Here is a 9490-nt window from a genome sequence, read left to right as displayed (position 1 = left end):
TAAAGTTTTGTGAGAGTGTTTCAATTCTGCTATCCCTCGCTCAGTGGCAGTTACCTCTAATGTACCACTGGGTGGCAGTGTAGGACCGACACATTCTTTTATTCATTGGCTGATGGGGCCCTTTAGGTGTATTTGTGAATACACTCATTTACATGCACGCTGCTGCAGTGGGTAGAGTTTGGATCAGTCTAACATCATCTGACCTTGTGATCCTGAAGTCAACACAGATGCATCATCTTGTGACTCAGTATTTAAATCGTTCTCTCGCCAGTTAAACACAAATCCTCCATTCAGATGCCTTCAGAGACCTTTTGTGATTGTGGGTCCAATTTAACTTAAACAGTTTGTGAAGGCTGTCACTTCAGTGTTGTGTGGGTGGTATCCAGGAGTGACCGTGGAGACATCCCGCGAATGCCCACGCTGACCAGAATCCCATCACCCAGTCCAGATGAGGGGGCCATGACCATAACACCCTGAGTGACAGGTCTGCGGCAGCTGTGTGGTGCAGGAAGTGTCCCCCCCCCCCAACCCAACCCAGCCCCCACTCCACCCCTCATCTCTGGGCGTCCGCTCACAGGGGGAGGCATTTGTTGCTGTGTGACAGCTGTCACTGCACCCCCAACCCACCCCCCAACCCACCCTCACCCCTTCATCCAGCACTGCTTTCCACATCATTACCTCTCCCCATAACCTGCTGTCCCCTAAAAGCTGAGACTAGTTAGTAAAACAGGAAACCCCTGCACGTGAAGAGGCGACTTGATGCAGTGGTTCTGGTGGTTGAGTTTAAAAATCTTTTGTGAATGGATTGCTTTGTTTGGAAAAGACTTAAAGTGGAATCATCATTAACAATAATGCACAGAAGGAAAGAAAGAAGAGAGAAAACGGCTACAGAGGTTCAAACATTTTCAACAGAAAGTCTAAGAAACTTAAAATTTACACTGCACACACACACACACACACATACACACACACACACACACACACACACACACCAACAAACACACACACACACACACACACACACACACACACACACACACACACACAGGCACTGTGTTTGATTGGCAGCTGACTTTTTCAAAGTGGAGCCCAAAAGGACCTCTGCAATGAGCACTGAGCAGCAAATATGCGGTGAGAGAAAAGCATGAGGTGTCTGGAGAACCAGCTCAAACATGACTCTACACATTTCATAATTTAATAAATACTGAAAATGGATGTTAGAGGCATTTGTATTTATGTTTATTGCGAATTATATTTTACAAATTTGATAATTTAGTGTGCTAATGTACACTCTTCTAATGATTATTTTGGAATTATGTGATCAATCAATAAATCAGCCAAATGGAAATGCAGGCAACAGAAGTAACGATTGAGGCGACTGGATTTGGATTGGCGAAAGTATGAGGTGGATTTAGAGTGGCACAGGAACAAGCCACGACAGCCTGAATAATCCAGAGATTATTCCAAGTCACCCGTATGTTAACGACTGTCCGTGTTGAATACTGTGCTGTAGACTTGTGGTTCCAAACCAGATGCTGAGCTAACAGGCTCATGTGTTTCTCAGTTAATGTTATCCATTCACCATCTCAGTTTTGCACATTGCTTCATTCATACTGAGCTGGACGTTCATGTCTGTAGGCGCTGATGTTGTGAAATTTCACTGGAAAAGTTCAAGGAAAACTTTGTGATTCCTGGTAAACTCTTCCTGTAGCTGTGGAGACATTTCTGTCCCTAGAGTCATATTAAGCCAGTGAGACTAATAGAAGATCAGGCAAAAATACATGCATTGCACAAACTTGAATGCAGTATTTCTCTGAAGACATTTGCCTTGTGGGTCTTCCAGACTGTCCAGGCTCTGTTCAGCCACAGCCTGCTTAAAGGGCTCGTGTACCATTAAGTAATTTTAGCCAGAAAGCTGAAACACCACTGCTGTAGGTTTGAGTTGTCATATTATCAGAGTTCTAGTTAATCATTAAATCTTCAAGAAGTTATTATCATTCTGAGACGGGTCCATGGATTAAAGTGTCTCTTCAGTGTGATCTGAAGATATTTGCAGAGGAGAATCCAGGTTGTGTTGAGGAAGCACAGACGCAGGGCTGAGCGCACCAATTCAGAGAAAGCAGATGTGGCTTTTTATTACAGAATGTGTCACACACGAGCCACATCAGATCTTATGCAAACACACACATTATAGCGTGGCCATATTTCACAACATAGTTATTCAAGGATGCGGCATATTGGCCTTGACTTCTATTATAAATGGAACGTCTTCCTGTTATTGTCATGTTGATGACTGCAGAATCACACAGCTGGATTTTGTAAGGATTTTTTTGATCTTATGAAAACTTACTCCAATCGAACAGTTGCCAGATGCTCTATCATTTCAAAAAAGAACTGACGGCGAAGAAAGAAAGAAGCAGACAAAAGGAAATAATTATAAACAAGAAGATCAACATTAAAGCACAAATACAAGAATATAAATGTTACAATGCAAATAAAATCATGATAAAAGTATTCTTAAATCAGTAATAGTAAATAATTGAATTTAAGTAAGGATGGATTCAGACCCCAGGTCCTAGCACAGCTATAAAGATACATCTTTATAAAATTGAAAAGAAGTCGAGGAGTTAAGCAGACAGATCTCCCCAGGGGTGTGGGGGACCTGGCAGAAAAGGCCCGGTCACCTCTGAGGACCTCAGGTTACGACCTGGCACATAAGGGTTCAAAAGATCTGAACTGTACTAAGGTACAAGTCCAAAAACATCAATAATAACATCTTAAAATTAAATCTATATTGTACTGGAAGCTTATGAAGAGAGGCTGAAATGGCAGTAACATGCTTTCTTTCAGTGAGGGATTACTAAAGTACTGGAACACTGGGAATTTTTTTGTTTGAATTATTTTAACGGGTTCTCGGTAACCGGCACTTTGAAAATGGTTTAATCTTTAATTTCGAATGAGTCAGCAGTGATATGGTTTTTTATAAGAGAATAAATATTTCAGCCCACGGCTGTAAATGTGGAATTCTTTCCTGTAAATGTACAACGAAGTTCTGTTGTAACGCAGATGACTCCTTCCTTGTACTTATATGACTCTATTACACAGTAAAAAGCAGAACAAACCAATTCATTACACAATAGACCATGACGCACAGTGTGAGCCCAGGAAGTTGAGCTCTATGTGTTTTATTAGATTGTTAACTTATTTACTCCATTGCCTCACACGAATTAGATTTAGGTTACAGAAAGTAAAACTTTATCAGGCAGAATTAGTGGGTTTTAAATCGTTCGAGGCGCGTTTCCCCCTCTGAGCAAAACCATGAGTGCTACAGAGCAACGCCGCCTTCTACGAGATGAGTCACAGATTGAGCCGCTAATTCAGGGAGGAGGTTAATCCAATGAAGGCAGTGACACAGTCCTTCCTGTACGCAACGCCATCCTGTTGATTCATGGCCTCCACAAAGTCCCTGGCTCTGTCACCGCACACACACACACACAGAGTCACAACCTGACTCAAAGCTGGACAGAGTAGGGGAGGCCACACACGAGGTTAACCTAAAAATAAGTTTATTTCAAAAGATGAACAGGAAATGTAAATGTAGAAATCAAAGTACAAGCAAAATCCAATGCTGTGGAAGCCATGGGGTTGAGGGAGACTGGTTGAATGTCACCAGATTATATACCTCAGCCAGACCAGGTGAGGAGAATCTCCATGATGACCAAGCTTCTTGCATCAGGCTCCTGCAGGGAGAGGCCTGCTATGAGAGGGTCCTCCCAACACAATCACACACACAAACACACACACACACACACACACACACACACACACACACACGCACACCCACACGCACACACACGTAACTGATAACTAGATCACCAAAGCGTTGCTCACAAATGGGGCTTAGCTAAGCTAGGGTTTTAACCAGAAACCTAAATAGAAATATGGCTAAGCTGGGCTAATATTAATCAAAAAGCTACCATAAAATGTGGCTAAGCTAAAATCAACTACAAAGCCATATTTCAAGTTACTTCACCTTGCATTTGTCAAGTTGGCTTGTTGACCTCACTTGTAAGCTAAAACAGTAAAAACACTTTATTGGGACTATTTTAGGTTGTTTGTATTGCTCACCTATAAGTATATGGATTAGGGAACTATTCAGCTTTTCTATGATTAGCAGATATTTTCTGAATCTCTCTCTGCCAGTTTTCTGACACTCTCTTGGGGTGGTCTTCACTTGTGAATGACAAACAGCAGGAAATGTCTGCACCAAATTTTTCGCAGAATGGCCAAAGGTGCTCATCAGTCCCCCACCACTGAAATTCTGACCCGTGCTGAGCCTTAAAGCAAATAGCAAAAACAAAATGATGACTGGATACTGTTCAGTCAGGGACAATGGCTAAATGGCAGCACAGACTGAGCTTGAGTTTGTACGGTTCTCTGCAAGTTTTTGTTCTCCAGTTTTCACATTGGTATCTCTTATATTGCGTAACTCTTCACTTTGTGTGACTCACTGCGCTGCCATCACGGAACAGGCTCTGGTTCTGTTCAATAAGGCTGTGATTCAGAGCCTGTACTGAATCACTTCCCTGCTTTGAGCTCTTGATCTCTGGTGCATATGGTGTGTGCTCGTAATTTAATGTGCATTCACCATCAGATTCATTACGTGTGAGTATGTGCACATTAGCCTAATGCCAGGGGGCATTGCATTAAAATATTATGTTCCACATCAGCTGTGAGAGGGAAATGTGGACTATAATTATTTCAGAGACGATATGAAATTAAGCACAGATTTCCCACATTTAATTAGGGGGTAATTAATAGCTCTGATTAAGGATGAATCACAGACACATTCATTCTGGCTGATTCGTTTAAACATGTGAAGTGTGGAAAGGCCTCGTTGGCTGGCTTTAGATGGAGAGCCGTGTTCTTTTCTGTCAGAGAAACCAATTGATTTCTACCCTGCTGATGAGCCTGTGTGTGTGCTTGTGTGTGTGTGTGTGTGTGTAAGTCATCTGTGAGTGGGGGCTGTCGATGAGATGAGTGGAAAACCTGTCAGAGAGGTGGCAGTTAGACAACACCATAGCCACAGGGAATTATGTGTGAGAAATGCGTTGCCTCCCTGTTGGATTTCACCGACCTCTGTGTCCTAGGAATGAAGGGAGAGACTGTAAAAAAAACTGTTTATGTGCTGTATGTTTAATCAAGCCTCTGTTCCTATAATATGTTTAACCACAGGGGTTTCATTCCTTTGGTGTTGGTGAAAAGCACAAACTCTAACCCTGCAATACCGTTTTTTCTGTATTCCAACATAAAAGAGATTCAGGATCATAATTCTTGATTTGTGTCATTAATTGAAAAGTTCTAATCTACATGCTCGATTGTCCACAGCATTCGGATATAGCTCCTGTCTCTTTAAGGAACCCCCCAGCCCCCCCCCCTAAAAAAAAGCCAAAGCTGTTCTGATTGGCCGGCTGGCCCACTCTGTTGTAACTGGTCAACTGCTTCCAGCGTGTGTGCGTTTCAACATTTTTAATAAACCGAAAGACCATTTTCATCCGTAGCTTTGTTGCTAGGAGAATATGTCAAATAACCCAGTATCTATCTAAGCTTTACCTTGGAAGCTAATATCAAAGTTACTGTCGGTGTCAAGGCGCTGAAGCTGCTAACAATTTAACATGCCAGTAAAAAAAGGGAAAGCAAAGGTGGGATAACAGAGGGAAAAGATGAGACAAGATAACCTCAACTCAGACTACACATCTGGAGTAAAACTACATGGCCCCTGGCATTTCTGAAAATGTTAACAAACATGTCACAACTAATAAACTCTGAGGTTTCAGAAAACTCTGAGGTGCAAGGTTGAGAATACCACCGTTCACCTTTTGTGGTAGAAATACTGTGGCCAATCCACGTTTTTACACCTTGTTGAGTACCTCAGTACAATCTGTACGAATACTTGTTTCCCAGTGTTCCAGGTTCAGCACCATCTGCCTACCTCCCTCCAGCTTGTCTGAACTCTGGATTGGCATCAGTCCACTGAGGAGCAGAAAACCAGCTCTGTAAACAGAAGCCTGCCAAGCTCTGCTCACCTGCATGAACTGCTGTTCACAACCGAACCTCAGATCCAGTCCAATGTTACAAGTTTTGAAATAAACAACTTCTCTCTAGTCTTTACTAGCTCGTATTGAGTCCGGTAAATTTTGAGTAGTCTTAAAAAGCTAGTCAAGAAAGTAATAATAACTGATTCAGTAAAATTGCTGTAAATGTTTGCACAATGTGTGTGACAGGGGGCAACAATTTCTACTAACAGATAAGAGTATGTGCTAATCTAAGATAAAAAGCATCAGCAGTGGAAATGTCAGAATCTGATGACTTGCAGAATTTGGTGTAACATCAGGTTTTATTGAAGTTGCAGGCTTTGGGATCAATTTAAAATGACTGTACAGGTTCCAGTCCATGAATATGTTATAGCTTGTAAGAACATGTTAACACCCATACTTCCTGTTTAATAATGAAAGAGAACAGATTTAGAGATACCAAGAGGCAGCATTCAAAAGAAAACAAGAAACAGTTGCTGGCTGTTTTAGCCTGAGAATGACATTTACAATTAATAAGTGTATTTTTTTATTGCTGTATTATCATATCTGAAGTCCATCCAGACTTACTGTAAACATATGGTAGAGCACACCAGAGGGAACTGAAACCTCCGGTAATCTCTGAAGCTCCGAGAAGCATAACTGTAATTAGAAGTGAAAGAAATACACTTGTTATCTCAAAGATACACTTCTCCTATCCTTTTGGCTGAAACCATGGTGTTGTTGATTCACACAAGGGAGAGAGTCCTTGATGATTAAAGTACATGTGCGTTTCACAAGGACAGACAGAGATAATGAGTGTGCAGCTCTGGTCATGAATGCACACATTGGCATTTCCTCCCTCTTGGAACACGGTGTGCTGTCACAGCCTGTAACTGTGACTCATCGCGACACACTGGAGGGACACATGAGGAGAAAAGGACTGAGTAAGAAAATAAAAAGGAGGAGAAGAAAGAGCCAGAACTTGTAATTTGTTCGGCACAATTATCATTCCTCAAGTGTCCCTTGTTAACTCAATGAGAGTGTGGAGAGCATTTCGGAGTTTAACGTGGCCCCTATTTTATATATCGATGTGCGTTTCCAGCTGTGAGAATGAACCCGAGCGTTGTGGAATGATACGAGGGCGCACGGAAGACTCGACAAGCGGTGGTTATTATTCTCCTCTGCAGCACCATCTGATGCTGATCTGCCATACAAGGCCAAAGAATGTTAAATATGAGGGAGGGCAAGGAGCGTATGAAGGAAGCTTGCTCACTTTTGCATCTCAGGACGTGCGCATTTACCCGTACGTGCACGGCCCTAAGCTCACCAACACAGGGAATTATTGAAGAATCAACAGTTCCCAGGGCTCATGGAGGTGGAGGCTATGCAAACTCAGCTGCTCTGGCTTCCAGTAAGCAAGTAAGCTCATCAGCTTAACCACAACCTGAGCACAGAACTGTTTTCCTTTCCTCCACAGAGCCCGACTGAGACCATCTGCACAGACCCCCGAGCGCAGGAGGTAAACTCCCATGTGCTTGTCCCATGTCTTAAAATGCGATTTTTATCTGCACTAACTATTTGTGTCAGCACCAAACCGGAAAGGCCCCCAGGCCGTCAGGGAAAGCTGTTCATATCAATATAAACATGAGATGACAGAAATGTTGCAGAGAGCGGTGGGCGCAGAGTGAGGGCTTGGTCTCAGCAGCATTTGTGACCACAGAGGTGGAGACAGAAAATCTGCTCACTTGCAGAGGTGAAGGAATTTTTGCTGCCATATCAAAGTTCCCCCCCCCAAGTCTATACATAGAAATATTTTGAGTTACTGTAAAAATTCCTTCGGTCCACCCTCGCCATGAAAAGATCCTGTCAGGTTTGTTTATAGAACCAGAATGCAGACATCTGCAAAAGAACAGGAACTGCAAGAAAGTTGGGGCAGTATGTGAGAAAAGGCCAGAAAGAGGGGCGGCCAACTTTCTGCTGAGTTTCTCCTATGAGCCCCCGTGTAAAAACTCTGAAGAAAGTTGGATTGAGCCCATGGGAGAGAACTGCAGGAGATCCTCCCGAGGTTTCACATCGAGTGAATCTGTGAGGTGATGATATTTCTAACACACAACGGACACTGGAAGTCTGTACCCTATGTGTTGTACATTCTCTGGAGTTAATAACAGAAAATAGCCGCTGTGACTTTTTGCTCTTTATACACAACAGAACTGGGTTGTTTGGCGCCTAGTCTGCAACAGTGAGTTAAAAGAGGAAGAATGGTGTAAGTTCCATCTCGAACTGCATCGCTGTCACAAATGGAACAAGAACTAAAATGTTTGCTGTACATTATGCTTCTGCTGCTGCCTCTATATTAATGAAGGGACATTAAATCCCGACTTGTTTCCATGTTACAAGTATTCTGGAAATGTTAATGGCTCTGACCTAAGGTTGCTGTTGTGAGACCTGGGTGCATGCAGACATGAGAACAACATGTTTAGATGTCAGATGGACATAAATGGGTGCATGTCTGAAGGGGGCTTGAGCTCATTAACACATCTTTGACATCTAAATTAACCAGTATACACATGTTTTTTAATGAGGGTAAACCCGCAAAAGATAATTCTCTTGCCTCTCTGTTTTTGTGTTTGATGCCACTGACAGGCCACAAACCTTGCTCTTTTTTCAGCGTTGCGTTTTGCACAAAACAAAGAGAAACAAATCTGATAAGACTTTTTTAATCCCAAAGGAAATTCTTGTTCCAGCTTGCTCCAAGGTTACAGAAACTGTCCAATATAAAATAGAATAGAATAGTGATTAAATCAAGAACGAATTAAGTCCAAAAGTATTGTAAATGAAAGAGACTATAAAGTGTAGACCGAGTAATGCAGAGCCAGGGCCTAATAGGAAATACAAATAGAAATGAGAGTAAAATAAGCATAAAACAAGCAAGTAACATGAGATTTTATCACTGCCAATAGGAGCCCATAAAAACATTTGACCCAGGAATGAATTGCAGACAAAAGCCAGATGTGAATGGGTGTTTGTGTTTGTTTTTTTACCAGTGGAAAAGGGGCTTTTAAAGTGTGTGTACACCAAATGTATGATCTTTAAAGAGTAACGTTCTGTGATAGTGTGTCTCTTGACAATCTGCTGAACTGAATCAAACCAAGATAGGAACACAAGGGGCAACCTTCAAAGACTGAAGTGGAACACGCCCATTTGATTCGGCTTATTCACAAAGCCTCATGCCAGCCGTGTCTGGATCTTGAAACACTCAAGAGGACGACTGCTTTGAGACTCAGGATCTGTTGGAGGAACAACTATTTCCGTGGGAATGTGGCTGCTGTTTTGAAACACACTTGATCAAATATGACCTTATCTTCGACCACTATTGACTCACTGACTGGTTTGTACACGCTCAGCATGAATAGCCT

The sequence above is a fragment of the Pleuronectes platessa genome, chromosome 12, assembly GCF_947347685.1.
Source record: "Pleuronectes platessa chromosome 12, fPlePla1.1, whole genome shotgun sequence".
NCBI lineage: Eukaryota > Metazoa > Chordata > Actinopteri > Pleuronectiformes > Pleuronectidae > Pleuronectes > Pleuronectes platessa.
Note: the sequence above shows the minus strand (reverse complement) of the source record.